The sequence below is a fragment of the Nelusetta ayraudi genome, unplaced genomic scaffold (assembly GCF_046127955.1).
Source record: "Nelusetta ayraudi isolate G7.1 ecotype Tasmania unplaced genomic scaffold, CSIRO-AGI_Nayr_v1 ptg000060l, whole genome shotgun sequence".
Taxonomy (NCBI): domain Eukaryota; kingdom Metazoa; phylum Chordata; class Actinopteri; order Tetraodontiformes; family Monacanthidae; genus Nelusetta; species Nelusetta ayraudi.
The window spans coordinates 2393784-2417430 of record NW_027466110.1 but is presented as its reverse complement, the minus strand read 5'-3'; positions in this window follow the sequence as shown (position 1 = coordinate 2417430).

Genomic DNA, 23647 nt, shown 5'->3' with positions numbered 1-23647 from the left:
TTTGGGGCTTCTAGTAGTTGAGGAACCCCTAAACCCTAACCCTAATTTCAGCTAACCCTAACCCTAACCCTAGCTTCAGCCTTATCGTTAACCCTAATTCAATACAAGTCTATGGGGGGAAATTTCAACTTTGTCCTAGAGACATGGGGCCACTTGCGTTCTCATCAGGAGCCCCCAAGAAGCGGCCACACCAAGTTTGGGGCTTCTAGTAGTTGAGGAACCCCGAAACCCTAACCCTAATTTCAGCTAACCCTAACCCTAACCCGAGCTTCAGCCTTATCGTTAACCCTAATTCAATACAAGTCTATGGGGGGAAATTTTAACTTTTTCCTAGAGACATGGGGCCACTTGCAATCTCATCAGGAGCCCACAAGAAGCGGCCACACCGATTTTGGGGCTTCTAGTAGTTGAGGAACCCCTAAACCCTAACCCTAATTTCAGCTAACCCTAACCCTAACCCTAGCTTCAGCCTTATCGTTAACCCTAATTCAATACAAGTCTATGGGTGGAAATTTCAACTTTGTCCTAGAGACATGGGGCCACTTGCGTTCTCATCAGGAGCCCCCAAGAAGCGGCCACACCAAGTTTGGGGCTTCTAGTAGTTGAGGAACCCCGAAACCCTAACCCTAATTTCAGCTAACCCTAACCCTAACCCTAGCTTCAGCCTTATCGTTAACCCTAATTCAATACAAGTCTATGGGGGGAAATTTCAACTTTGTCCTACAGACATGGGGCCACTTGCATTCTCATCAGGAGCCCACAAGAAGCGGCCACACCGATTTTGGGGCTTCTAGTAGTTGAGGAACCCCTAAACCCTAACCCTAATTTCAGCTAACCCTAACCCTAACCCTAGCTTCAGCCTTATCGTTAACCCTAATTCAATACAAGTCTATGGGGGGAAATTTCAACTTTGTCCTAGAGACATGGGGCCACTTGCGTTCTCATCAGGAGCCCCCAAGAAGCGGCCACACCAAGTTTGGGGCTTCTAGTAGTTGAGGAACCCCGAAACCCTAACCCTAATTTCAGCTAACCCTAACCCTAACCCGAGCTTCAGCCTTATCGTTAACCCTAATTCAATACAAGTCTATGGGGGGAAATTTTAACTTTTTCCTAGAGACATGGGGCCACTTGCAATCTCATCAGGAGCCCACAAGAAGCGGCCACACCGATTTTGGGGCTTCTAGTAGTTGAGGAACCCCGAAACCCTAACCCTAATTTCAGCTAACCCTAACCCTAACCCTAGCTTCAGCCTTATCGTTAACCCTAATTCAATACAAGTCTATGGGGGGAAATTTCAACTTTGTCCTAGAGACATGGGGCCACTTGCGTTCTCATCAGGAGCCCCCAAGAAGCGGCCACACCAAGTTTGGGGCTTCTAGTAGTTGAGGAACCCCGAAACCCTAACCCTAATTTCAGCTAACCCTAACCCTAACCCTAGCTTCAGCCTTATCGTTAACCCTAATTCAATACAAGTCTATGGGGGGAAATTTTAACTTTTTCCTACAGACATGGGGCCACTTGCATTCTCATCAGGAGCCCACAAGAAGCGGCCACACCGATTTTGGGGCTTCTAGTAGTTGAGGAACCCCTAAACCCTAACCCTAATTTCAGCTAACCCTAACCCTAACCCTAGCTTCAGCCTTATCGTTAACCCTTATTCAATACAAGTCTATGGGGGGAAATTTCAACTTTGTCCTAGAGACATGGGGCCACTTGCGTTCTCATCAGGAGCCCCCAAGAAGCGGCCACACCAAGTTTGGGGCTTCTAGTAGTTGAGGAACCCCGAAACCCTAACCCTAATTTCAGCTAACCCTAACCCTAACCCGAGCTTCAGCCTTATCGTTAACCCTAATTCAATACAAGTCTATGGGGGGAAATTTTAACTTTTTCCTAGAGACATGGGGCCACTTGCAATCTCATCAGGAGCCCACAAGAAGCGGCCACACCGATTTTGGGGCTTCTAGTAGTTGAGGAACCCCTAAACCCTAACCCTAATTTCAGCTAACCCTAACCCTAACCCTAGCTTCAGCCTTATCGTTAACCCTAATTCAATACAAGTCTATGGGGGGAAATTTCAACTTTGTCCTAGAGACATGGGGCCACTTGCGTTCTCATCAGGAGCCCCCAAGAAGCGGCCACACCAAGTTTGGGGCTTCTAGTAGTTGAGGACCCCCGAAACCCTAACCCTAATTTCAGCTAACCCTAACCCTAACCCTAGCTTCAGCCTTATCGTTAACCCTAATTCAATACAAGTCTATGGGGGGAAATTTCAACTTTGTCCTAGAGACATGGGGCCACTTGCGTTCTCATCAGGAGCCCCCAAGAAGCGGCCACACCAAGTTTGGGGCTTCTAGTAGTTGAGGAACCCCGAAACCCTAACCCTAATTTCAGCTAACCCTAACCCTAACCCGAGCTTCAGCCTTATCGTTAACCCTAATTCAATACAAGTCTATGGGGGGAAATTTCAACTTTGTCCTAGAGACATGGGGCCACTTGCGTTCTCATCAGGAGCCCCCAAGAAGCGGCCACACCAAGTTTGGGGCTTCTAGTAGTTGAGGAACCCCGAAACCCTAACCCTAATTTCAGCTAACCCTAACCCTAACCCTAGCTTCAGCCTTATCGTTAACCCTAATTCAATACAAGTCTATGGGGGGAAATTTTAACTTTTTCCTACAGACATGGGGCCACTTGCATTCTCATCAGGAGCCCACAAGAAGCGGCCACACCGATTTTGGGGCTTCTAGTAGTTGAGGAACCCCTAAACCCTAACCCTAATTTCAGCTAACCCTAACCCTAACCCTAGCTTCAGCCTTATCGTTAACCCTAATTCAATACAAGTCTATGGGGGGAAATTTCAACTTTGTCCTAGAGACATGGGGCCACTTGCGTTCTCATCAGGAGCCCCCAAGAAGCGGCCACACCAAGTTTGGGGCTTCTAGTAGTTGAGGAACCCCGAAACCCTAACCCTAATTTCAGCTAACCCTAACCCTAACCCTAGCTTCAGCCTTATCGTTAACCCTAATTCAATACAAGTCTATGGGGGGAAATTTTAACTTTTTCCTAGAGACATGGGGCCACTTGCAATCTCATCAGGAGCCCACAAGAAGCGGCCACACCGATTTTGGGGCTTCTAGTACTTGAGGAACCCCGAAACCCTAACCCTAATTTCAGCTAACCCTAACCCTAACCCTAGCTTCAGCCTTATCGTTAACCCTAATTCAATACAAGTCTATGGGGGGAAATTTCAACTTTGTCCTAGAGACATGGGGCCACTTGCGTTCTCATCAGGAGCCCCCAAGAAGCGGCCACACCAAGTTTGGGGCTTCTAGTAGTTGAGGAACCCCGAAACCCTAACCCTAATTTCAGCTAACCCTAACCCTAACCCTAGCTTCAGCCTTATCGTTAACCCTAATTCAATACAAGTCTATGGGGGGAAATTTTAACTTTTTCCTACAGACATGGGGCCACTTGCGTTCTCATCAGGAGCCCCCAAGAAGCGGCCACACCAAGTTTGGGGCTTCTAGTAGTTGAGGAACCCCGAAACCCTAACCCTAATTTCAGCTAACCCTAACCCTAACCCTAGCTTCAGCCTTATCGTTAACCCTAATTCAATACAAGTCTATGGGGGGAAATTTTAACTTTTTCCTAGAGACATGGGGCCACTTGCAATCTCATCAGGAGCCCACAAGAAGCGGCCACACCGATTTTGGGGCTTCTAGTAGTTGAGGAACCCCTAAACCCTAACCCTAATTTCAGCTAACCCTAACCCTAACCCTAGCTTCAGCCTTATCGTTAACCCTAATTCAATACAAGTCTATGGGGGGAAATTTCAACTTTGTCCTACAGACATGGGGCCACTTGCGTTCTCATCAGGAGCCCCCAAGAAGCGGCCACACCAAGTTTGGGGCTTCTAGTAGTTGAGGAACCCCGAAACCCTAACCCTAATTTCAGCTAACCCTAACCCTAACCCTAGCTTCAGCCTTATCGTTAACCCTAATTCAATACAAGTCTATGGGGGGAAATTTCAACTTTGTCCTAGAGACATGGGGCCACTTGCGTTCTCATCAGGAGCCCCCAAGAAGCGGCCACACCAAGTTTGGGGCTTCTAGTAGTTGAGGAACCCCGAAACCCTAACCCTAATTTCAGCTAACCCTAACCCTAACCCGAGCTTCAGCCTTATCGTTAACCCTAATTCAATACAAGTCTATGGGGGGAAATTTCAACTTTGTCCTAGAGACATGGGGCCACTTGCGTTCTCATCAGGAGCCCCCAAGAAGCGGCCACACCAAGTTTGGGGCTTCTAGTAGTTGAGGAACCCCGAAACCCTAACCCTAATTTCAGCTAACCCTAACCCTAACCCTAGCTTCAGCCTTATCGTTAACCCTAATTCAATACAAGTCTATGGGGGGAAATTTTAACTTTTTCCTACAGACATGGGGCCACTTGCATTCTCATCAGGAGCCCACAAGAAGCGGCCACACCGATTTTGGGGCTTCTAGTAGTTGAGGAACCCCTAAACCCTAACCCTAATTTCAGCTAACCCTAACCCTAACCCTAGCTTCAGCCTTATCGTTAACCCTAATTCAATACAAGTCTATGGGGGGAAATTTCAACTTTGTCCTAGAGACATGGGGCCACTTGCGTTCTCATCAGGAGCCCCCAAGAAGCGGCCACACCAAGTTTGGGGCTTCTAGTAGTTGAGGAACCCCGAAACCCTAACCCTAATTTCAGCTAACCCTAACCCTAACCCTAGCTTCAGCCTTATCGTTAACCCTAATTCAATACAAGTCTATGGGGGGAAATTTTAACTTTTTCCTAGAGACATGGGGCCACTTGCAATCTCATCAGGAGCCCACAAGAAGCGGCCACACCGATTTTGGGGCTTCTAGTAGTTGAGGAACCCCGAAACCCTAACCCTAATTTCAGCTAACCCTAACCCTAACCCTAGCTTCAGCCTTATCGTTAACCCTAATTCAATACAAGTCTATGGGGGGAAATTTCAACTTTGTCCTAGAGACATGGGGCCACTTGCGTTCTCATCAGGAGCCCCCAAGAAGCGGCCACACCAAGTTTGGGGCTTCTAGTAGTTGAGGAACCCCGAAACCCTAACCCTAATTTCAGCTAACCCTAACCCTAACCCTAGCTTCAGCCTTATCGTTAACCCTAATTCAATACAAGTCTATGGGGGGAAATTTTAACTTTTTCCTAGAGACATGGGGCCACTTGCGTTCTCATCAGGAGCCCCCAAGAAGCGGCCACACCAAGTTTGGGGCTTCTAGTAGTTGAGGAACCCCGAAACCCTAACCCTAATTTCAGCTAACCCTAACCCTAACCCTAGCTTCAGCCTTATCGTTAACCCTAATTCAATACAAGTCTATGGGGGGAAATTTTAACTTTTTCCTACAGACATGGGGCCACTTGCAATCTCATCAGGAGCCCACAAGAAGCGGCCACACCAAGTTTGGGGCTTCTAGTAGTTGAGGAACCCCGAAACCCTAACCCTAATTTCAGCTAACCCTAACCCTAACCCTAGCTTCAGCCTTATCGTTAACCCTAATTCAATACAAGTCTATGGGGTGAAATTTCAACTTTGTCCTAGAGACATGGGGCCACTTGCAATCTCATCAGGAGCCCCCAAGAAGCGGCCACACCAAGTTTGGGGCTTCTAGTAGTTGAGGAACCCCGAAACCCTAACCCTAATTTCAGCTAACCCTAACCCTAACCCTAGCTTCAGCCTTATCGTTAACCCTAATTCAATACAAGTCTATGGGGTGAAATTTCAACTTTGTCCTAGAGACATGGAGCCACTTGCAATCTCATCAGGAGCCCCCAAGAAGCGGCCACACCAAGTTTGGGGCTTCTAGTAGTTGAGGAACCCCGAAACCCTAACCCTAATTTCAGCTAACCCTAACCCTAACCCGAGCTTCAGCCTTATCGTTAACCCTAATTCAATACAAGTCTATGGGGGGAAATTTTAACTTTTTCCTAGAGACATGGGGCCACTTGCAATCTCATCAGGAGCCCACAAGAAGCGGCCACACCAAGTTTGGGGCTTCTAGTAGTTGAGGAACCCCGAAACCCTAACCCTAATTTCAGCTAACCCTAACCCTAACCCTAGCTTCAGCCTTATCGTTAACCCTAATTCAATACAAGTCTATGGGGGGAAATTTCAACTTTGTCCTAGAGACATGGGGCCACTTGCGTTCTCATCAGGAGCCCCCAAGAAGCGGCCACACCAAGTTTGGGGCTTCTAGTAGTTGAGGAACCCCGAAACCCTAACCCTAATTTCAGCTAACCCTAACCCTAACCCTAGCTTCAGCCTTATCGTTAACCCTAATTCAATACAAGTCTATGGGGGGAAATTTTAACTTTTTCCTAGAGACATGGGGCCACTTGCAATCTCATCAGGAGCCCACAAGAAGCGGCCACACCGATTTTGGGGCTTCTAGTAGTTGAGGAACCCCTAAACCCTAACCCTAATTTCAGCTAACCCTAACCCTAACCCTAGCTTCAGCCTTATCGTTAACCCTAATTCAATACAAGTCTATGGGGGGAAATTTCAACTTTGTCCTAGAGACATGGGGCCACTTGCGTTCTCATCAGGAGCCCCCAAGAAGCGGCCACACCAAGTTTGGGGCTTCTAGTAGTTGAGGAACCCCGAAACCCTAACCCTAATTTCAGCTAACCCTAACCCTAACCCTAGCTTCAGCCTTATCGTTAACCCTAATTCAATACAAGTCTATGGGGGGAAATTTCAACTTTGTCCTACAGACATGGGGCCACTTGCATTCTCATCAGGAGCCCACAAGAAGCGGCCACACCGATTTTGGGGCTTCTAGTAGTTGAGGAACCCCTAAACCCTAACCCTAATTTCAGCTAACCCTAACCCTAACCCTAGCTTCAGCCTTATCGTTAACCCTAATTCAATACAAGTCTATGGGGGGAAATTTCAACTTTGTCCTAGAGACATGGGGCCACTTGCGTTCTCATCAGGAGCCCCCAAGAAGCGGCCACACCAAGTTTGGGGCTTCTAGTAGTTGAGGAACCCCGAAACCCTAACCCTAATTTCAGCTAACCCTAACCCTAACCCGAGCTTCAGCCTTATCGTTAACCCTAATTCAATACAAGTCTATGGGGGGAAATTTCAACTTTGTCCTAGAGACATGGGGCCACTTGCGTTCTCATCAGGAGCCCCCAAGAAGCGGCCACACCAAGTTTGGGGCTTCTAGTAGTTGAGGAACCCCGAAACCCTAACCCTAATTTCAGCTAACCCTAACCCTAACCCTAGCTTCAGCCTTATCGTTAACCCTAATTCAATACAAGTCTATGGGGGGAAATTTCAACTTTGTCCTAGAGACATGGGGCCACTTGCGTTCTCATCAGGAGCCCCCAAGAAGCGGCCACACCAAGTTTGGGGCTTCTAGTAGTTGAGGAACCCCGAAACCCTAACCCTAATTTCAGCTAACCCTAACCCTAACCCGAGCTTCAGCCTTATCGTTAACCCTAATTCAATACAAGTCTATGGGGGGAAATTTCAACTTTGTCCTAGAGACATGGGGCCACTTGCGTTCTCATCAGGAGCCCCCAAGAAGCGGCCACACCAAGTTTGGGGCTTCTAGTAGTTGAGGAACCCCGAAACCCTAACCCTAATTTCAGCTAACCCTAACCCTAACCCGAGCTTCAGCCTTATCGTTAACCCTAATTCAATACAAGTCTATGGGGGGAAATTTTAACTTTTTCCTAGAGACATGGGGCCACTTGCAATCTCATCAGGAGCCCACAAGAAGCGGCCACACCAAGTTTGGGGCTTCTAGTAGTTGAGGAACCCCGAAACCCTAACCCTAATTTCAGCTAACCCTAACCCTAACCCTAGCTTCAGCCTTATCGTTAACCCTAATTCAATACAAGTCTATGGGGGGAAATTTCAACTTTGTCCTAGAGACATGGGGCCACTTGCGTTCTCATCAGGAGCCCCCAAGAAGCGGCCACACCAAGTTTGGGGCTTCTAGTAGTTGAGGAACCCCGAAACCCTAACCCTAATTTCAGCTAACCCTAACCCTAACCCTAGCTTCAGCCTTATCGTTAACCCTAATTCAATACAAGTCTATGGGGGGAAATTTTAACTTTTTCCTAGAGACATGGGGCCACTTGCAATCTCATCAGGAGCCCACAAGAAGCGGCCACACCGATTTTGGGGCTTCTAGTAGTTGAGGAACCCCTAAACCCTAACCCTAATTTCAGCTAACCCTAACCCTAACCCTAGCTTCAGCCTTATCGTTAACCCTAATTCAATACAAGTCTATGGGGGGAAATTTCAACTTTGTCCTAGAGACATGGGGCCACTTGCGTTCTCATCAGGAGCCCCCAAGAAGCGGCCACACCAAGTTTGGGGCTTCTAGTAGTTGAGGAACCCCGAAACCCTAACCCTAATTTCAGCTAACCCTAACCCTAACCCTAGCTTCAGCCTTATCGTTAACCCTAATTCAATACAAGTCTATGGGGGGAAATTTCAACTTTGTCCTACAGACATGGGGCCACTTGCATTCTCATCAGGAGCCCACAAGAAGCGGCCACACCGATTTTGGGGCTTCTAGTAGTTGAGGAACCCCTAAACCCTAACCCTAATTTCAGCTAACCCTAACCCTAACCCTAGCTTCAGCCTTATCGTTAACCCTAATTCAATACAAGTCTATGGGGGGAAATTTCAACTTTGTCCTAGAGACATGGGGCCACTTGCGTTCTCATCAGGAGCCCCCAAGAAGCGGCCACACCAAGTTTGGGGCTTCTAGTAGTTGAGGAACCCCGAAACCCTAACCCTAATTTCAGCTAACCCTAACCCTAACCCGAGCTTCAGCCTTATCGTTAACCCTAATTCAATACAAGTCTATGGGGGGAAATTTTAACTTTTTCCTAGAGACATGGGGCCACTTGCAATCTCATCAGGAGCCCACAAGAAGCGGCCACACCGATTTTGGGGCTTCTAGTAGTTGAGGAACCCCGAAACCCTAACCCTAATTTCAGCTAACCCTAACCCTAACCCTAGCTTCAGCCTTATCGTTAACCCTAATTCAATACAAGTCTATGGGGGGAAATTTCAACTTTGTCCTAGAGACATGGGGCCACTTGCGTTCTCATCAGGAGCCCCCAAGAAGCGGCCACACCAAGTTTGGGGCTTCTAGTAGTTGAGGAACCCCGAAACCCTAACCCTAATTTCAGCTAACCCTAACCCTAACCCTAGCTTCAGCCTTATCGTTAACCCTAATTCAATACAAGTCTATGGGGGGAAATTTTAACTTTTTCCTACAGACATGGGGCCACTTGCATTCTCATCAGGAGCCCACAAGAAGCGGCCACACCGATTTTGGGGCTTCTAGTAGTTGAGGAACCCCTAAACCCTAACCCTAATTTCAGCTAACCCTAACCCTAACCCTAGCTTCAGCCTTATCGTTAACCCTAATTCAATACAAGTCTATGGGGGGAAATTTCAACTTTGTCCTAGAGACATGGGGCCACTTGCGTTCTCATCAGGAGCCCCCAAGAAGCGGCCACACCAAGTTTGGGGCTTCTAGTAGTTGAGGAACCCCGAAACCCTAACCCTAATTTCAGCTAACCCTAACCCTAACCCGAGCTTCAGCCTTATCGTTAACCCTAATTCAATACAAGTCTATGGGGGGAAATTTCAACTTTGTCCTAGAGACATGGGGCCACTTGCGTTCTCATCAGGAGCCCCCAAGAAGCGGCCACACCAAGTTTGGGGCTTCTAGTAGTTGAGGAACCCCGAAACCCTAACCCTAATTTCAGCTAACCCTAACCCTAACCCTAGCTTCAGCCTTATCGTTAACCCTAATTCAATACAAGTCTATGGGGGGAAATTTCAACTTTGTCCTAGAGACATGGGGCCACTTGCGTTCTCATCAGGAGCCCCCAAGAAGCGGCCACACCAAGTTTGGGGCTTCTAGTAGTTGAGGAACCCCGAAACCCTAACCCTAATTTCAGCTAACCCTAACCCTAACCCGAGCTTCAGCCTTATCGTTAACCCTAATTCAATACAAGTCTATGGGGGGAAATTTCAACTTTGTCCTAGAGACATGGGGCCACTTGCGTTCTCATCAGGAGCCCCCAAGAAGCGGCCACACCAAGTTTGGGGCTTCTAGTAGTTGAGGAACCCCGAAACCCTAACCCTAATTTCAGCTAACCCTAACCCTAACCCTAGCTTCAGCCTTATCGTTAACCCTAATTCAATACAAGTCTATGGGGGGAAATTTTAACTTTTTCCTACAGACATGGGGCCACTTGCATTCTCATCAGGAGCCCACAAGAAGCGGCCACACCGATTTTGGGGCTTCTAGTAGTTGAGGAACCCCTAAACCCTAACCCTAATTTCAGCTAACCCTAACCCTAACCCTAGCTTCAGCCTTATCGTTAACCCTAATTCAATACAAGTCTATGGGGGGAAATTTCAACTTTGTCCTAGAGACATGGGGCCACTTGCGTTCTCATCAGGAGCCCCCAAGAAGCGGCCACACCAAGTTTGGGGCTTCTAGTAGTTGAGGAACCCCGAAACCCTAACCCTAATTTCAGCTAACCCTAACCCTAACCCTAGCTTCAGCCTTATCGTTAACCCTAATTCAATACAAGTCTATGGGGGGAAATTTTAACTTTTTCCTAGAGACATGGGGCCACTTGCAATCTCATCAGGAGCCCACAAGAAGCGGCCACACCGATTTTGGGGCTTCTAGTAGTTGAGGAACCCCGAAACCCTAACCCTAATTTCAGCTAACCCTAACCCTAACCCTAGCTTCAGCCTTATCGTTAACCCTAATTCAATACAAGTCTATGGGGGGAAATTTCAACTTTGTCCTAGAGACATGGGGCCACTTGCGTTCTCATCAGGAGCCCCCAAGAAGCGGCCACACCAAGTTTGGGGCTTCTAGTAGTTGAGGAACCCCGAAACCCTAACCCTAATTTCAGCTAACCCTAACCCTAACCCTAGCTTCAGCCTTATCGTTAACCCTAATTCAATACAAGTCTATGGGGGGAAATTTCAACTTTGTCCTAGAGACATGGGGCCACTTGCGTTCTCATCAGGAGCCCCCAAGAAGCGGCCACACCAAGTTTGGGGCTTCTAGTAGTTGAGGAACCCCGAAACCCTAACCCTAATTTCAGCTAACCCTAACCCTAACCCTAGCTTCAGCCTTATCGTTAACCCTAATTCAATACAAGTCTATGGGGGGAAATTTTAACTTTTTCCTACAGACATGGGGCCACGTGCAATCTCATCAGGAGCCCCCAAGAAGCGGCCACACCAAGTTTGGGGCTTCTAGTAGTTGAGGAACCCCGAAACCCTAACCCTAATTTCAGCTAACCCTAACCCTAACCCTAGCTTCAGCCTTATCGTTAACCCTAATTCAATACAAGTCTATGGGGGGAAATTTTAACTTTTTCCTACAGACATGGGGCCACTTGCAATCTCATCAGGAGCCCACAAGAAGCGGCCACACCAAGTTTGGGGCTTCTAGTAGTTGAGGAACCCCGAAACCCTAACCCTAATTTCAGCTAACCCTAACCCTAACCCTAGCTTCAGCCTTATCGTTAACCCTAATTCAATACAAGTCTATGGGGTGAAATTTCAACTTTGTCCTAGAGACATGGGGCCACTGGCAATCTCATCAGGAGCCCCCAAGAAGCGGCCACACCAAGTTTGGGGCTTCTAGTAGTTGAGGAACCCCGAAACCCTAACCCTAATTTCAGCTAACCCTAACCCTAACCCTAGCTTCAGCCTTATCGTTAACCCTAATTCAATACAAGTCTATGGGGGGAAATTTTAACTTTTTCCTAGAGACATGGGGCCACTTGCAATCTCATCAGGAGCCCACAAGAAGCGGCCACACCGATTTTGGGGCTTCTAGTAGTTGAGGAACCCCTAAACCCTAACCCTAATTTCAGCTAACCCTAACCCTAACCCTAGCTTCAGCCTTATCGTTAACCCTAATTCAATACAAGTCTATGGGGGGAAATTTCAACTTTGTCCTAGAGACATGGGGCCACTTGCGTTCTCATCAGGAGCCCACAAGAAGCGGCCACACCAAGTTTGGGGCTTCTAGTAGTTGAGGAACCCCGAAACCCTAACCCTAATTTCAGCTAACCCTAACCCTAACCCGAGCTTCAGCCTTATCGTTAACCCTAATTCAATACAAGTCTATGGGGGGAAATTTTAACTTTTTCCTAGAGACATGGGGCCACTTGCAATCTCATCAGGAGCCCACAAGAAGCGGCCACACCGATTTTGGGGCTTCTAGTAGTTGAGGAACCCCTAAACCCTAACCCTAATTTCAGCTAACCCTAACCCTAACCCTAGCTTCAGCCTTATCGTTAACCCTAATTCAATACAAGTCTATGGGGGGAAATTTCAACTTTGTCCTAGAGACATGGGGCCACTTGCGTTCTCATCAGGAGCCCCCAAGAAGCGGCCACACCAAGTTTGGGGCTTCTAGTAGTTGAGGAACCCCGAAACCCTAACCCTAATTTCAGCTAACCCTAACCCTAACCCTAGCTTCAGCCTTATCGTTAACCCTAATTCAATACAAGTCTATGGGGGGAAATTTCAACTTTGTCCTAGAGACATGGGGCCACTTGCGTTCTCATCAGGAGCCCCCAAGAAGCGGCCACACCAAGTTTGGGGCTTCTAGTAGTTGAGGAACCCCGAAACCCTAACCCTAATTTCAGCTAACCCTAACCCTAACCCGAGCTTCAGCCTTATCGTTAACCCTAATTCAATACAAGTCTATGGGGGGAAATTTCAACTTTGTCCTAGAGACATGGGGCCACTTGCGTTCTCATCAGGAGCCCCCAAGAAGCGGCCACACCAAGTTTGGGGCTTCTAGTAGTTGAGGAACCCCGAAACCCTAACCCTAATTTCAGCTAACCCTAACCCTAACCCTAGCTTCAGCCTTATCGTTAACCCTAATTCAATACAAGTCTATGGGGGGAAATTTTAACTTTTTCCTACAGACATGGGGCCACTTGCATTCTCATCAGGAGCCCACAAGAAGCGGCCACACCGATTTTGGGGCTTCTAGTAGTTGAGGAACCCCTAAACCCTAACCCTAATTTTAGCTAACCCTAACCCTAACCCTAGCTTCAGCCTTATCGTTAACCCTAATTCAATACAAGTCTATGGGGGGAAATTTCAACTTTGTCCTAGAGACATGGGGCCACTTGCGTTCTCATCAGGAGCCCCCAAGAAGCGGCCACACCAAGTTTGGGGCTTCTAGTAGTTGAGGAACCCCGAAACCCTAACCCTAATTTCAGCTAACCCTAACCCTAACCCTAGCTTCAGCCTTATCGTTAACCCTAATTCAATACAAGTCTATGGGGGGAAATTTTAACTTTTTCCTAGAGACATGGGGCCACTTGCAATCTCATCAGGAGCCCACAAGAAGCGGCCACACCGATTTTGGGGCTTCTAGTAGTTGAGGAACCCCGAAACCCTAACCCTAATTTCAGCTAACCCTAACCCTAACCCTAGCTTCAGCCTTATCGTTAACCCTAATTCAATACAAGTCTATGGGGGGAAATTTCAACTTTGTCCTAGAGACATGGGGCCACTTGCGTTCTCATCAGGAGCCCCCAAGAAGCGGCCACACCAAGTTTGGGGCTTCTAGTAGTTGAGGAACCCCGAAACCCTAACCCTAATTTCAGCTAACCCTAACCCTAACCCTAGCTTCAGCCTTATCGTTAACCCTAATTCAATACAAGTCTATGGGGGGAAATTTTAACTTTTTCCTACAGACATGGGGCCACTTGCGTTCTCATCAGGAGCCCCCAAGAAGCGGCCACACCAAGTTTGGGGCTTCTAGTAGTTGAGGAACCCCGAAACCCTAACCCTAATTTCAGCTAACCCTAACCCTAACCCTAGCTTCAGCCTTATCGTTAACCCTAATTCAATACAAGTCTATGGGGGGAAATTTTAACTTTTTCCTACAGACATGGGGCCACTTGCAATCTCATCAGGAGCCCACAAGAAGCGGCCACACCAAGTTTGGGGCTTCTAGTAGTTGAGGAACCCCGAAACCCTAACCCTAATTTCAGCTAACCCTAACCCTAACCCTAGCTTCAGCCTTATCGTTAACCCTAATTCAATACAAGTCTATGGGGTGAAATTTCAACTTTGTCCTAGAGACATGGGGCCACTTGCAATCTCATCAGGAGCCCCCAAGAAGCGGCCACACCAAGTTTGGGGCTTCTAGTAGTTGAGGAACCCCGAAACCCTAACCCTAATTTCAGCTAACCCTAACCCTAACCCTAGCTTCAGCCTTATCGTTAACCCTAATTCAATACAAGTCTATGGGGGGAAATTTTAACTTTTTCCTAGAGACATGGGGCCACTTGCAATCTCATCAGGAGCCCACAAGAAGCGGCCACACCGATTTTGGGGCTTCTAGTAGTTGAGGAACCCCTAAACCCTAACCCTAATTTCAGCTAACCCTAACCCTAACCCTAGCTTCAGCCTTATCGTTAACCCTAATTCAATACAAGTCTATGGGGGGAAATTTCAACTTTGTCCTAGAGACATGGGGCCACTTGCGTTCTCATCAGGAGCCCCCAAGAAGCGGCCACACCAAGTTTGGGGCTTCTAGTAGTTGAGGAACCCCGAAACCCGAACCCTAATTTCAGCTAACCCTAACCCTAACCCTAGCTTCAGCCTTATCGTTAACCCTAATTCAATACAAGTCTATGGGGGGAAATTTTAACTTTTTCCTAGAGACATGGGGCCACTTGCAATCTCATCAGGAGCCCACAAGAAGCGGCCACACCGATTTTGGGGCTTCTAGTAGTTGAGGAACCCCGAAACCCTAACCCTAATTTCAGCTAACCCTAACCCTAACCCTAGCTTCAGCCTTATCGTTAACCCTAATTCAATACAAGTCTATGGGGGGAAATTTCAACTTTGTCCTAGAGACATGGGGCCACTTGCGTTCTCATCAGGAGCCCCCAAGAAGCGGCCACACCAAGTTTTGGGCTTCTAGTAGTTGAGGAACCCCGAAACCCTAACCCTAATTTCAGCTAACCCTAACCCTAACCCTAGCTTCAGCCTTATCGTTAACCCTAATTCAATACAAGTCTATGGGGGGAAATTTTAACTTTTTCCTACAGACATGGGGCCACTTGCGTTCTCATCAGGAGCCCCCAAGAAGCGGCCACACCAAGTTTGGGGCTTCTAGTAGTTGAGGAACCCCGAAACCCTAACCCTAATTTCAGCTAACCCTAACCCTAACCCTAGCTTCAGCCTTATCGTTAACCCTAATTCAATACAAGTCTATGGGGGGAAATTTTAACTTTTTCCTACAGACATGGGGCCACGTGCAATCTCATCAGGAGCCCCCAAGAAGCGGCCACACCAAGTTTGGGGCTTCTAGTAGTTGAGGAACCCCGAAACCCTAACCCTAATTTCAGCTAACCCTAACCCTAACCCTAGCTTCAGCCTTATCGTTAACCCTAATTCAATACAAGTCTATGGGGGGAAATTTTAACTTTTTCCTACAGACATGGGGCCACTTGCAATCTCATCAGGAGCCCACAAGAAGCGGCCACACCAAGTTTGGGGCTTCTAGTAGTTGAGGAACCCCGAAACCCTAACCCTAATTTCAGCTAACCCTAACCCTAACCCTAGCTTCAGCCTTATCGTTAACCCTAATTCAATACAAGTCTATGGGGTGAAATTTCAACTTTGTCCTAGAGACATGGGGCCACTGGCAATCTCATCAGGAGCCCCCAAGAAGCGGCCACACCAAGTTTGGGGCTTCTAGTAGTTGAGGAACCCCGAAACCCTAACCCTAATTTCAGCTAACCCTAACCCTAACCCTAGCTTCAGCCTTATCGTTAACCCTAATTCAATACAAGTCTATGGGGGGAAATTTTAACTTTTTCCTAGAGACATGGGGCCACTTGCAATCTCATCAGGAGCCCACAAGAAGCGGCCACACCGATTTTGGGGCTTCTAGTAGTTGAGGAACCCCTAAACCCTAACCCTAATTTCAGCTAACCCTAACCCTAACCCTAGCTTCAGCCTTATCGTTAACCCTAATTCAATACAAGTCTATGGGGGGAAATTTCAACTTTGTCCTAGAGACATGGGGCCACTTGCGTTCTCATCAGGAGCCCACAAGAAGCGGCCACACCAAGTTTGGGGCTTCTAGTAGTTGAGGAACCCCGAAACCCTAACCCTAATTTCAGCTAACCCTAACCCTAACCCGAGCTTCAGCCTTATCGTTAACCCTAATTCAATACAAGTCTATGGGGGGAAATTTTAACTTTTTCCTAGAGACATGGGGCCACTTGCAATCTCATCAGGAGCCCACAAGAAGCGGCCACACCGATTTTGGGGCTTCTAGTAGTTGAGGAACCCCTAAACCCTAACCCTAATTTCAGCTAACCCTAACCCTAACCCTAGCTTCAGCCTTATCGTTAACCCTAATTCAATACAAGTCTGTGGGGGGAAATTTCAACTTTGTCCTAGAGACATGGGGCCACTTGCGTTCTCATCAGGAGCCCCCAAGAAGCGGCCACACCAAGTTTGGGGCTTCTAGTAGTTGAGGAACCCCGAAACCCTAACCCTAATTTCAGCTAACCCTAACCCTAACCCTAGCTTCAGCCTTATCGTTAACCCTAATTCAATACAAGTCTATGGGGGGAAATTTCAACTTTGTCCTAGAGACATGGGGCCACTTGCGTTCTCATCAGGAGCCCCCAAGAAGCGGCCACACCAAGTTTGGGGCTTCTAGTAGTTGAGGAACCCCGAAACCCTAACCCTAATTTCAGCTAACCCTAACCCTAACCCGAGCTTCAGCCTTATCGTTAACCCTAATTCAATACAAGTCTATGGGGGGAAATTTCAACTTTGTCCTAGAGACATGGGGCCACTTGCGTTCTCATCAGGAGCCCCCAAGAAGCGGCCACACCAAGTTTGGGGCTTCTAGTAGTTGAGGAACCCCGAAACCCTAACCCTAATTTCAGCTAACCCTAACCCTAACCCTAGCTTCAGCCTTATCGTTAACCCTAATTCAATACAAGTCTATGGGGGGAAATTTTAACTTTTTCCTACAGACATGGGGCCACTTGCATTCTCATCAGGAGCCCACAAGAAGCGGCCACACCGATTTTGGGGCTTCTAGTAGTTGAGGAACCCCTAAACCCTAACCCTAATTTTAGCTAACCCTAACCCTAACCCTAGCTTCAGCCTTATCGTTAACCCTAATTCAATACAAGTCTATGGGGGGAAATTTCAACTTTGTCCTAGAGACATGGGGCCACTTGCGTTCTCATCAGGAGCCCCCAAGAAGCGGCCACACCAAGTTTGGGGCTTCTAGTAGTTGAGGAACCCCGAAACCCTAACCCTAATTTCAGCTAACCCTAACCCTAACCCTAGCTTCAGCCTTATCGTTAACCCTAATTCAATACAAGTCTATGGGGGGAAATTTTAACTTTTTCCTAGAGACATGGGGCCACTTGCAATCTCATCAGGAGCCCACAAGAAGCGGCCACACCGATTTTGGGGCTTCTAGTAGTTGAGGAACCCCGAAACCCTAACCCTAATTTCAGCTAACCCTAACCCTAACCCTAGCTTCAGCCTTATCGTTAACCCTAATTCAATACAAGTCTATGGGGGGAAATTTCAACTTTGTCCTAGAGACATGGGGCCACTTGCGTTCTCATCAGGAGCCCCCAAGAAGCGGCCACACCAAGTTTGGGGCTTCTAGTAGTTGAGGAACCCCGAAACCCTAACCCTAATTTCAGCTAACCCTAACCCTAACCCGAGCTTCAGCCTTATCGTTAACCCTAATTCAATACAAGTCTATGGGGGGAAATTTCAACTTTGTCCTAGAGACATGGGGCCACTTGCGTTCTCATCAGGAGCCCCCAAGAAGCGGCCACACCAAGTTTGGGGCTTCTAGTAGTTGAGGAACCCCGAAACCCTAACCCTAATTTCAGCTAACCCTAACCCTAACCCTAGCTTCAGCCTTATCGTTAACCCTAATTCAATACAAGTCTATGGGGGGAAATTTTAACTTTTTCCTACAGACATGGGGCCACTTGCATTCTCATCAGGAGCCCACAAGAAGCGGCCACACCGATTTTGGGGCTTCTAGTAGTTGAGGAACCCCTAAACCCTAACCCTAATTTTAGCTAACCCTAACCCTAACCCTAGCTTCAGCCTTATCGTTAACCCTAATTCAATACAAGTCTATGGGGGGAAATTTCAACTTTGTCCTAGAGACATGGGGCCACTTGCGTTCTCATCAGGAGCCCCCAAGAAGCGGCCACACCAAGTTTGGGGCTTCTAGTAGTTGAGGAACCCCGAAACCCTAACCCTAATTTCAGCTAACCCTAACCCTAACCCTAGCTTCAGCCTTATCGTTAACCCTAATTCAATACAAGTCTATGGGGGGAAATTTTAACTTTTTCCTAGAGACATGGGGCCACTTGCAATCTCATCAGGAGCCCACAAGAAGCGGCCACACCGATTTTGGGGCTTCTAGTAGTTGAGGAACCCCTAAACCCTAACCCTAATTTCAGCTAACCCTAACCCTAACCCTAGCTTCAGCCTTATCGTTAACCCTAATTCAATACAAGTCTATGGGGGGAAATTTCAACTTTGTCCTAGAGACATGGGGCCACTTGCGTTCTCATCAGGAGCCCCCAAGAAGCGGCCACACCAAGTTTGGGGCTTCTAGTAGTTGAGGAACCCCGAAACCCGAACCCTAATTTCAGCTAACCCTAACCCTAACCCTAGCTTCAGCCTTATCGTTAACCCTAATTCAATACAAGTCTATGGGGGGAAATTTTAACTTTTTCCTAGAGACATGGGGCCACTTGCAATCTCATCAGGAGCCCACAAGAAGCGGCCACACCGATTTTGGGGCTTCTAGTAGTTGAGGAACCCCGAAACCCTAACCCTAATTTCAGCTAACCCTAACCCTAACCCTAGCTTCAGCCTTATCGTTAACCCTAATTCAATACAAGTCTATGGGGGGAAATTTCAACTTTGTCCTAGAGACATGGGGCCACTTGCGTTCTCATCAGGAGCCCCCAAGAAGCGGCCACACCAAGTTTTGGGCTTCTAGTAGTTGAGGAACCCCGAAACCCTAACCCTAATTTCAGCTAACCCTAACCCTAACCCTAGCTTCAGCCTTATCGTTAACCCTAATTCAATACAAGTCTATGGGGGGAAATTTTAACTTTTTCCTACAGACATGGGGCCACTTGCGTTCTCATCAGGAGCCCCCAAGAAGCGGCCACACCAAGTTTGGGGCTTCTAGTAGTTGAGGAACCCCGAAACCCTAACCCTAATTTCAGCTAACCCTAACCCTAACCCTAGCTTCAGCCTTATCGTTAACCCTAATTCAATACAAGTCTATGGGGGGAAATTTTAACTTTTTCCTACAGACATGGGGCCACGTGCAATCTCATCAGGAGCCCCCAAGAAGCGGCCACACCAAGTTTGGGGCTTCTAGTAGTTGAGGAACCCCGAAACCCTAACCCTAATTTCAGCTAACCCTAACCCTAACCCTAGCTTCAGCCTTATCGTTAACCCTAATTCAATACAAGTCTATGGGGGGAAATTTTAACTTTTTCCTACAGACATGGGGCCACTTGCAATCTCATCAGGAGCCCACAAGAAGCGGCCACACCAAGTTTGGGGCTTCTAGTAGTTGAGGAACCCCGAAACCCTAACCCTAATTTCAGCTAACCCTAACCCTAACCCTAGCTTCAGCCTTATCGTTAACCCTAATTCAATACAAGTCTATGGGGTGAAATTTCAACTTTGTCCTAGAGACATGGGGCCACTGGCAATCTCATCAGGAGCCCCCAAGAAGCGGCCACACCAAGTTTGGGGCTTCTAGTAGTTGAGGAACCCCGAAACCCTAACCCTAATTTCAGCTAACCCTAACCCTAACCCTAGCTTCAGCCTTATCGTTAACCCTAATTCAATACAAGTCTATGGGGGGAAATTTTAACTTTTTCCTAGAGACATGGGGCCACTTGCAATCTCATCAGGAGCCCACAAGAAGCGGCCACACCGATTTTGGGGCTTCTAGTAGTTGAGGAACCCCTAAACCCTAACCCTAATTTCAGCTAACCCTAACCCTAACCCTAGCTTCAGCCTTATCGTTAACCCTAATTCAATACAAGTCTATGGGGGGAAATTTCAACTTTGTCCTAGAGACATGGGGCCACTTGCGTTCTCATCAGGAGCCCACAAGAAGCGGCCACACCAAGTTTGGGGCTTCTAGTAGTTGAGGAACCCCGAAACCCTAACCCTAATTTCAGCTAACCCTAACCCTAACCCGAGCTTCAGCCTTATCGTTAACCCTAATTCAATACAAGTCTATGGGGGGAAATTTTAACTTTTTCCTAGAGACATGGGGCCACTTGCAATCTCATCAGGAGCCCACAAGAAGCGGCCACACCGATTTTGGGGCTTCTAGTAGTTGAGGAACCCCTAAACCCTAACCCTAATTTCAGCTAACCCTAACCCTAACCCTAGCTTCAGCCTTATCGTTAACCCTAATTCAATACAAGTCTGTGGGGGGAAATTTCAACTTTGTCCTAGAGACATGGGGCCACTTGCGTTCTCATCAGGAGCCCCCAAGAAGCGGCCACACCAAGTTTGGGGCTTCTAGTAGTTGAGGAACCCCGAAACCCTAACCCTAATTTCAGCTAACCCTAACCCTAACCCTAGCTTCAGCCTTATCGTTAACCCTAATTCAATACAAGTCTATGGGGGGAAATTTCAACTTTGTCCTAGAGACATGGTGCCACTTGCGTTCTCATCAGGAGCCCCCAAGAAGCGGCCACACCAAGTTTGGGGCTTCTAGTAGTTGAGGAACCCCGAAACCCTAACCCTAATTTCAGCTAACCCTAACCCTAACCCTAGCTTCAGCCTTATCGTTAACCCTAATTCAATACAAGTCTATGGGGGAAATTTTAACTTTTTCCTACAGACATGGGGCCACTTGCATTCTCATCAGGAGCCCACAAGAAGCGGCCACACCGATTTTGGGGCTTCTAGTAGTTGAGGAACCCCTAAACCCTAACCCTAATTTCAGCTAACCCTAACCCTAACCCTAGCTTCAGCCTTATCGTTAACCCTAATTCAATACAAGTCTATGGGGGGAAATTTCAACTTTGTCCTAGAGACATGGGGCCACTTGCGTTCTCATCAGGAGCCCCCAAGAAGCGGCCACACCAAGTTTGGGGCTTCTAGTAGTTGAGGAACCCCGAAACCCTAACCCTAATTTCAGCTAACCCTAACCCTAACCCTAGCTTCAGCCTTATCGTTAACCCTAATTCAATACAAGTCTATGGGGGGAAATTTTAACTTTTTCCTACAGACATGGGGCCACTTGCAATCTCATCAGGAGCCCACAAGAAGCGGCCACACCAAGTTTGGGGCTTCTAGTAGTTGAGGAACCCCGAAACCCTAACCCTAATTTCAGCTAACCCTAACCCTAACCCTAGCTTCAGCCTTATCGTTAACCCTAATTCAATACAAGTCTATGGGGTGAAATTTCAACTTTGTCCTAGAGACATGGGGCCACTTGTGTTCTCATCAGGAGCCCCCAAGAAGCGGCCACACCAAGTTTGGGGCTTCTAGTAGTTGAGGAACCCCGAAACCCTAACCCTAATTTCAGCTAACCCTAACCCTAACCCTAGCTTCAGCCTTATCGTTAACCCTAATTCAATACAAGTCTATGGGGGGAAATTTTAACTTTTTCCTAGAGACATGGGGCCACTTGCAATCTCATCAGGAGCCCACAAGAAGCGGCCACACCGATTTTGGGGCTTCTAGTAGTTGAGGAACCCCTAAACCCTAACCCTAATTTCAGCTAACCCTAACCCTAACCCTAGCTTCAGCCTTATCGTTAACCCTAATTCAATACAAGTCTATGGGGGGAAATTTCAACTTTGTCCTAGAGACATGGGGCCACTTGCGTTCTCATCAGGAGCCCCCAAGAAGCGGCCACACCAAGTTTGGGGCTTCTAGTAGTTGAGGAACCCCGAAACCCTAACCCTAATTTCAGCTAACCCTAACCCTAACCCTAGCTTCAGCCTTATCGTTAACCCTAATTCAATACAAGTCTATGGGGGGAAATTTTAACTTTTTCCTACAGACATGGGGCCACTTGCATTCTCATCAGGAGCCCACAAGAAGCGGCCACACCAAGTTTGGGGCTTCTAGTAGTTGAGGAACCCCGAAACCCTAACCCTAATTTCAGCTAACCCTAACCCTAACCCTAGCTTCAGCCTTATCGTTAACCCTAATTCAATACAAGTCTATGGGGGGAAATTTTAACTTTTTCCTAGAGACATGGGGCCACTTGCAATCTCATCAGGAGCCCACAAGAAGCGGCCACACCGATTTTGGGGCTTCTAGTAGTTGAGGAACCCCTAAACCCTAACCCTAATTTCAGCTAACCCTAACCCTAACCCTAGCTTCAGCCTTATCGTTAACCCTAATTCAATACAAGTCTATGGGGGGAAATTTCAACTTTGTCCTAGAGACATGGGGCCACTTGCGTTCTCATCAGGAGCCCCCAAGAAGCGGCCACACCAAGTTTGGGGCTTCTAGTAGTTGAGGAACCCCGAAACCCGAACCCTAATTTCAGCTAACCCTAACCCTAACCCTAGCTTCAGCCTTATCGTTAACCCTAATTCAATACAAGTCTATGGGGGGAAATTTTAACTTTTTCCTAGAGACATGGGGCCACTTGCAATCTCATCAGGAGCCCACAAGAAGCGGCCACACCGATTTTGGGGCTTCTAGTAGTTGAGGAACCCCGAAACCCTAACCCTAATTTCAGCTAACCCTAACCCTAACCCTAGCTTCAGCCTTATCGTTAACCCTAATTCAATACAAGTCTATGGGGGGAAATTTCAACTTTGTCCTAGAGACATGGGGCCACTTGCGTTCTCATCAGGAGCCCCCAAGAAGCGGCCACACCAAGTTTTGGGCTTCTAGTAGTTGAGGAACCCCGAAACCCTAACCCTAATTTCAGCTAACCCTAACCCTAACCCTAGCTTCAGCCTTATCGTTAACCCTAATTCAATACAAGTCTATGGGGGGAAATTTTAACTTTTTCCTACAGACATGGGGCCACTTGCGTTCTCATCAGGAGCCCCCAAGAAGCGGCCACACCAAGTTTGGGGCTTCTAGTAGTTGAGGAACCCCGAAACCCTAACCCTAATTTCAGCTAACCCTAACCCTAACCCTAGCTTCAGCCTTATCGTTAACCCTAATTCAATACAAGTCTATGGGGGGAAATTTTAACTTTTTCCTACAGACATGGGGCCACGTGCAATCTCATCAGGAGCCCCCAAGAAGCGGCCACACCAAGTTTGGGGCTTCTAGTAGTTGAGGAACCCCGAAACCCTAACCCTAATTTCAGCTAACCCTAACCCTAACCCTAGCTTCAGCCTTATCGTTAACCCTAATTCAATACAAGTCTATGGGGGGAAATTTTAACTTTTTCCTACAGACATGGGGCCACTTGCAATCTCATCAGGAGCCCACAAGAAGCGGCCACACCAAGTTTGGGGCTTCTAGTAGTTGAGGAACCCCGAAACCCTAACCCTAATTTCAGCT